The sequence below is a fragment of the Scyliorhinus canicula genome, chromosome 11 (assembly GCF_902713615.1).
Source record: "Scyliorhinus canicula chromosome 11, sScyCan1.1, whole genome shotgun sequence".
Taxonomy (NCBI): domain Eukaryota; kingdom Metazoa; phylum Chordata; class Chondrichthyes; order Carcharhiniformes; family Scyliorhinidae; genus Scyliorhinus; species Scyliorhinus canicula.
This window is the reverse complement of record NC_052156.1, coordinates 161,230,324-161,238,065: the sequence shown is the minus strand read 5'-3', so window position 1 is coordinate 161,238,065 and position 7,742 is coordinate 161,230,324. Positions and strand designations below refer to the sequence as shown.

Here is a 7,742-nt window from a genome sequence, read left to right as displayed (position 1 = left end):
TAAAACAACACGTTTGTGCCATTGCACCCCCCCCCCCCCCCCCAACCCTTCCCCCCTTCGAAACCCATTTAAATGAAGATTTGATCGTGTGGTGTGATGGTCAGTCTTCATCTTGACCTGAGCTACCTTAACAACCCGGAAGAAAACTTCTGGAGGCTGGCTTTACGTGAGCGGGCACGGCTCAATGAAGAGTTACTCCTGGTTGAAATAGCGAGACTGCCTTTCATTGCACATTACACGTCTGTCTGTCTGTCACTGTGCGGTACGTTTTGGGAGCGAGATCAGGGGAGAGAGGGAGAAAAAACCTTCACAGCGAGCTGCTAGCGCCAGACTCCACACAAGAGCTCAAGAGGTCAGTAAATATTTATATTTTCTCAACATCTTCTCCACGTGGAGTGGGGCCAGCCCCAAAGGCACTCAAACGGGGTGGAGAGTTACATTGACAACAGTTTGCTCCTTCGGTTGAATAAAGAATAATATGGGATTAGGAAAGGTCTTCTCTGGATCGGCTGTGAGCTTCATTTTCTTCTCGAAATAGCAAGCTGATTTTTGTAGTGAAGTTATTCCCTGATTCTGCTCAGAATGCGCTGTCCCTCAAATGTCGATTTCACAGCCCCGGGATCGGGACTGCCTGGATTATCGATCACTTTGCAATTCAACTAAGTGATGGGGGTTTTGCGTAGGACGGTTTGATTGGAATTAAAACGCCATTCTCAAACATAATGGGAGGAAGGATTTCGAAAATGCAATTCGCCCCGGACAATGTGGCCATCAGATCTCACTATCGTCTTCAAAACATAAAAGTCAGGTTTGAGTAAATGTGCGTGAGGTGAAACCGATCGGAATGAATCGTGGTTCTGACCTTCGAATTAAATCCCGCCAGAACTTAATTTCAGTCAGGATTTGAAGACCCTCCCTACAATGCAATTGATCTCATCAATACCCCTTGTACAAAGGGTGCATTACAGACTGTGAAACTAATCCACATTAATTCATACCTACAGTCAATCATTCGAACTCAAGGAGGTGTTTGGGAATTGAGCAGATATAGAAATATAATTGCCTGATTTCAAAACAACTAAAAACCTTATGTGATGTGAGACCAGTTAGAAAATGATAATGACTGGGGCGGGAGTCTTTCTGTTGTGCGGGAATGGGACACATTTAATGAATATGGACGGATGAAATGGATAGAGTTCACAGGCAGAATGCACTATTAGAAGAGAATAGAAGATGAGATTGAGTTTGATTATAGACCCGGCCTCGAAACTAAAACTTCCAGATACGAACGCAATCAGAATCACTGGCCCGTCTGATACTTAACAACCTAGATGTTCATTTCACGTCGATTTCCAAATGTAGGTGAACAGGCTCAGGCTCACTATATGCTAAATATAGCAAGTCATATTTTTGCGGGTGGGTTTATTAGAGTATATAATTGATCAATCGATCTGTTGTGTTACAGTGTAAGTTATTATCTGAATATGACCTGTTTACTGGGGGGAGGACGTAGTGCAGTTATATTACAGTGTTTACTGGGGGGGGGGGGGGGGGATTGGGCTGGTATATTAGTGTTTACTGGGGGGGGTGGGCAGGTATATTACACTGTTTACTGGGGGGGGATTTGGCAGGAATATTACACTGTTTACTGGGGTGGTGGGCAGGTATATTACACTGTTGACTGAGGGAAATTGGGCAGGTATATTACACTGTTTACTGGGGGAGTGCGGTATATTACACTGTTTACTGAGGGGGGGTTGGGCAGGTATATTATACTGTTTACTGAGGGGGGGTTGGGCAGGTATATTATACTGTTTACTGAGGGGGGGTTGGGCAGGTATATTATACTGTTTGCTGGGGGAGGGGTTGGGCAGGTATATTACACTGTTTACTGGGGGGGATTGGGCAGGTATATTACACGGTTTACTGGAGGGAGGGATTGGGCAGGTTATTTACAGTGTTTACTGGGGGGGGAGGGGGTTGGGCAGGTATATTACACTGTTTACTGGGGGGGAGGGGGTTGGGCAGGTATATTACACTGTTTACTGGGGGGCTTGGGCAGGTATATTACACTGTTTACTGGGGGATTGGGCAGGTATATTACTGTTTACTGGGGGGATTGGGCAGGTATATTACACTGTTTACTGGGGGGGATTGGGCAGGTATATTACACTGTTTACTGGGGGGATTGGGCAGGTATATTACACTGTTTACTGGGGGGATTGGGCAGGTATATTACACTGTTTACTGTGGGGGATTGGGCAGGTATATTACACTGTTTACTGGGGGGAGGGGGTTGGGCAGGTATATTACACTGTTTACTGGGGGGCTTGGGCAGGTATATTACACTGTTTACTGGGGGATTGGGCAGGTATATTACTGTTTACTGGGGGGATTGGGCAGGTATATTACACTGTTTACTGGGGGGATTGGGCAGGTATATTACACTGTTTACTGGGGGGATTGGGCAGGTATATTACACTGTTTACTGGGGGGATTGGGCAGGTATATTACACTGTTTACTGTGGGGGATTGGGCAGGTATATTACACTGTTTACTCGAGGGATTGGGCAGGTACATTACACTATTTACTGTGGGGGGGGGGGGGAGATTGGGCAGGTATATTACACTGTTTACTGGGGGGGATTGGGCAGATATATTACACTGTTTACTGGGGGGATCGGGCAGGTATATTACACTGTTTACTGGGGGGGATTTGGCAGGTATATTACACTGTTTACTGGGAGGTTGGGCAGGTATACTGGGGGGGGGGAGATTGGGCAGGTATATTACACTGTTTACTGTGGGATTGGGCAGGTATATTACACTGTTTACTGGGGGATTGGGCAGCTATATTACACTGTTTACTGGGGGGGGGGAGGTTGGGCAGGTTATTTACACTGTTTACTGGGGGGATCGGGCAGGTATATTACACTGTTTACTGGGGGGGATTTGGCAGGTATATTACACTGTTTACTGGGAGGTTGGGCAGGTATACTGGGGGGGGGAGATTGGGCAGGTATATTACACTGTTTACTGTGGGATTGGGCAGGTATATTACACTGTTTACTGTGGGATTGGGCAGGTATATTACAGTGTTTACTGGGGGGGGGGGCAGGTATATTACACCGTTTACTGTGGGTGATTGGGCAGGTATATTACACTGTTTACTGGGGGGGGGTTGGGCAGGTATATTACAGTGTTTACTGGGGGTGATTGGGCAGGTATATTACACTGTTTACTGGGGGGGATTTGGCAGGAATATTACACTGTTTACTGGGGAGGAATGGGCAGGTATATTACACTGTTTACTGGGGGTGATTGGGCAGGTATATTACACTGTTTACTGGGGAGGAATCGGCAGGTATATTACACGGTTTACTGGGGAGGAATGGGCAGGTATATTACAGTGTTTACTGGGGGTGATTGGGCAGGTATATTACACTGTTAACTGCGGGGGATTGGGCAGGTTTATTACAGTGTTTACTGTGCGTGATTTGGGAGGTATATTACACTGTTTACTGGGGGTGATTGGGCAGGTATATTACACTGTTTACTGGGGGGATTGGGCAGGTATATTACACTGTTTACTGGGGAGGAATGGGCAGGCATATTACACTGTTTACTGGGGGGGATTGGGCAGGTATATTACACTGTTTACTGGGGGGGATTGGGCAAGTATATTACACTGTTTACTGGGGGGATTGGGCAGGTATATTACACTGTTTACTGGGGGATTGGGCAGCTATATTACACTGTTTACTGGGGGGGGGAGGTTGGGCAGGTTATTTACAGTGTTTACTGGGGGGGCATGTATATTACACTGTTTACGGGGGGGGGGATTCGGCAGGTATATTATAGTCTTTACTGGGGGGGTTGGGCTGGTATATTACACTGTTTACTGTGGGATTGGGCAGGTATATTACAGTGTTTACTGGGGGGGGGGGTGGGCAGGTATATTACACCGTTTACTGTGGGTGATTGGGCAGGTATATTACACTGTTTACTGGGGGGGGGGGTTGGGCAGGTATATTACAGTGTTTACTGGGGGTGATTGGGCAGGTTAATTACAGTGTTTACTGCGGGGGATTTGGCAGGAATATTACACTGTTTACTGGTGAGGAATGGGCAGGTATATTACACTGTTTACTCGGGGTGATTGGGCAGGTATATTACACTGTTTACTGGGGAGGAATGGGCAGGTATATTACACTGTTTACTGGGGAGGAATGGGCAGGTATATTACAGTGTTTACTGGGGGTGATTGGGCAGGTATATTACACTGTTTACTGGGGGTGATTGGGCAGGTATATTACACTGTTAACTGCGGGGGATTGGGCAGGTTTATTACCGTGTTTACTGCGCGTGATTTGGGAGGTATATTACACTGTTTACTGGGGGTGATTGGGCAGGTATATTACACTGTTTACTGGGGGGATTGGGCAGGTATATTACACTGTTTACTGGGGAGGAATGGGCAGGCATATTACACTGTTTACTGGGGGGGATTGGGCAGGTATATTACACTGTTTACTGGGGGATTGGGCAGCTATATTACACTGTTTACTGGGGGGGGGGGGGGAGGTTGGGCAGGTTATTTACAGTGTTTACTGGAGGGGGTGGGCATGTATATTACACTGTTTACGGGGGGGGGGATTCGGCAGGTATATTATAGTCTTTACTGGGGGGATTGGGCTGGTATATTACACTGTTTACTGGGGGTGATTGGGCAGGTATATTACAGTGTTTACTGGGGGGATTGGGCAGGTATATTACAGTGTTTACTGGGGGGGTTGGGCAGGTATATTACAGTGTTTACTGGGGGGATTGGGCAGGTATATTACAGTGTTTACTGGGGGGATTGGGCAGGTATATTACACTGTTTACTGGGGGGGGGGATTGGGCAGGTTATTTACAGTGTTTACTGGGGGGGATTGGGCAGATATATTACACTGTTTACTGGGGGGATTGGGCAGGTATATTACAGTGTTTACTGGGGGGGATTGGGCAGGTATATTACACTGTTTACTGGGGGGTTGGGCAGTTATACTGGGGGGGGGGGATTGGGCAGGTATATTACACTGTTTACTGTGGGATTGGGCAGCTATATTACACTGTTTACTGGGGGGGGTGGGTTGGGCAGGTTATTTACAGTGTTTACTGGGCGGGGGGTTGGGCATGTATATTACACTGTTTACGGGGGGGGGTTTCGGCAGGTATATTATAGTCTTTACGGGGGGGATTGGCTGGTATATTACACTGTTTACTGTGGGATTGGGCAGGTATATTACAGTGTTTACTGGGGGGGGGGGGTGGGCAGGTATATTCCAGTGTTTACTGGGGGGGGGGGTTGGGCAGGTATATTACAGTGTTTACTGGGAGTGATTGGGCAGGTTAATTACAGTGTTTACTGCGGGGGATTTGGCAGGTATATTATACTGTTTACGGGGTTGATTGTGCAGGTATACTACACTGTTTACTGGGGGGATTGGGCAGGTATATTACACTGTTTACTGGGGGGGATTCGGCAGGTATATTACACTGTTTACTGGGGGGGATTGGGCAGGTATATTACACTGTTTACTGGGGGGGATTGGGCAGGTATATTACACTGTTTACTGGGGGGGATTAGGCAGGTATATTACACTGTTTACTGGGGGGGATTGGGCAGGTATATTACACTGTTTACTGGGGGGGATTGGGCAGGTATATTACACTGTTTACTGGGGGGGGGATTGGGCAGGTATATTACACTGTATACTGGGGGGATTGGGCAGGTATATTACACTCTTTTCTGGGGGGATTGGGCAGGTATATTACACTGTTTACTAGGGGGATTGGGCTGGCATATTACACTGTTTACTAGGGGGGATTGGGCAGGAATATTACAGTGTTTAATGGGGGGATTGGGCAGGTATATTACACTGTTAACCTAGGAGGATTCGGCAGGTATATTACACTGTTTACTGGGGGGATTGGGCAGGTATATTACACTGTTTACTGGGGGGATTGGGGAGGTATATTACACTGTTAACTTGGGGGTTGGGCAGGTATATTACACTGTTTACTGGGGGGGATTAGGCAGGAATATTACAGTGTTTACTGGGGGGCGGTTTGGCAGTTATATTTCACTGTTTACTGGGGGGGATTCGGCAGGTATATTACACTGTTTACTGGGGGGATTGGGAGGAACATTACACTGTTGATGGGGGCGGAGATTGGGCAGGTATATTGCAGGGTTTACTGGGGAGATTGGGCAGGTATATTACACACATTACTGAGGGGGGATTTGGCAGGTATATTACACTCTACTGGGGGGATTGGGCAGGTATATTACACTGATTACTGGGGGGATTGGGCAGGTATATTACACTGTTTACTGGGGGGGATTGGGCAGGTATATTACATTGTTTACTGGGGGGAGTGGGCAGGTATATTGCACTGTTTACTGGGGGGGGATTGGGCAGCTATATTGCACTGTTTACTGGGGGGATTGGGCAGGTATATTACACTGTTTACTGGGGGGATTGGGTAGGTATATTACACTGTTGACTGGGGGGATTGGGTAGGTATATTACACTGTTTACTGGGGGGATTGGGTAGGTATATTATACTGTTTACTGGGGTTGGGCAGGTATATTACACTGTTTAATGGGGGGGGGGGATTGGGCAGGTATATTACAGTGTTTACTCGGGGGATTGGGCAGGAATATTATAGTGTTTACTGGGGGGGGGGATTGGACAGGTATATTACACTGTTTACTGGGGGGGATTGGGCAGGTATATTACATGTTTACTGGGGGGATTGGGCAGGTATAGTACACTGTTCACTGGGGGGATTGGGCAGGTATATTACATTGTTTACTGGGGGGGATTGGACAAGTATATTACACTGTTTACTGGGGGGGATTGGGCAGGTATATTACACTGTTTACTGGGGGGATTGGGCAGGTATATTACACTGTATACTGGGGGGATTGGGCAGGTATATTACACTCTTTACTGGGGGGATTGGGCAGATATATTACACTGTTTACTAGGGGGATTGGGCTGGCATATTACACTGTTTACTAGGGGGGATTGGGCAGGTATATTACAGTGTTTACTGGGGGGATTGGTCAGGTATATTACACTGTTAACCTAGGGGGATTGGGCAGGTATATTACACTGTTTACTGGGGATTGGGCAGGTATATTACACTGTTAACATGGGGGATTGGGCAGGTATATTACGCTGTTTTCTGGGGGGGGGGGGGATTAGGCAGGAATATTACAGTGTTTACTGGGGGGGGCGGTTTGGCAGTTATATTTCACTGTTTACTGGAGGGGATTCGGCAGGTATATTACACTGTTTACTGGGGGGATTGGGCAGGAACATTACACTGTTGATGGGGGCGTAGATTTTGCAGGTATATTGCAGGGTTTACTGGGGAGATTGGGCAGGTATATTACACACATTACTGGGGGGGGATTTGGCAGGTATATTACACTCTACTGGGGGGACTGGGCAGGTATATTACACTGATTACTGGGGGGATTGGGCGGGTATATTACACTGTTTACTGGTGGGATTGGGCAGGTATATTACACTGTTTACTGGGGGGGGGGAATTGTGCAGGTATATTACACCGTTTACTGGGGGGGGGGGATTGGGCAGCTATTTTGCACTGTTTAATGGGAGCGGATTGGGCTGGTATATTACACTGTTTACGGGGGGGGGGGGGGAATTGTGCAGGTATATTA

The 7,742-nt window shown here is 47.3% G+C and overlaps 1 protein-coding gene across 1 annotated transcript in view; it reads left to right on the top strand.

The window, feature by feature from the left end:
- Nucleotides 1–253: 253 nt before the first annotated feature.
- Nucleotides 254–7,742, top strand: part of gata3 (GATA binding protein 3) — a 48,097-nt gene continuing 40,608 nt past the window's right edge. The window contains 1 exon segment of the mRNA XM_038811877.1: nucleotides 254–352. The gene's annotated coding sequence lies outside the window, so the exon portion shown is untranslated.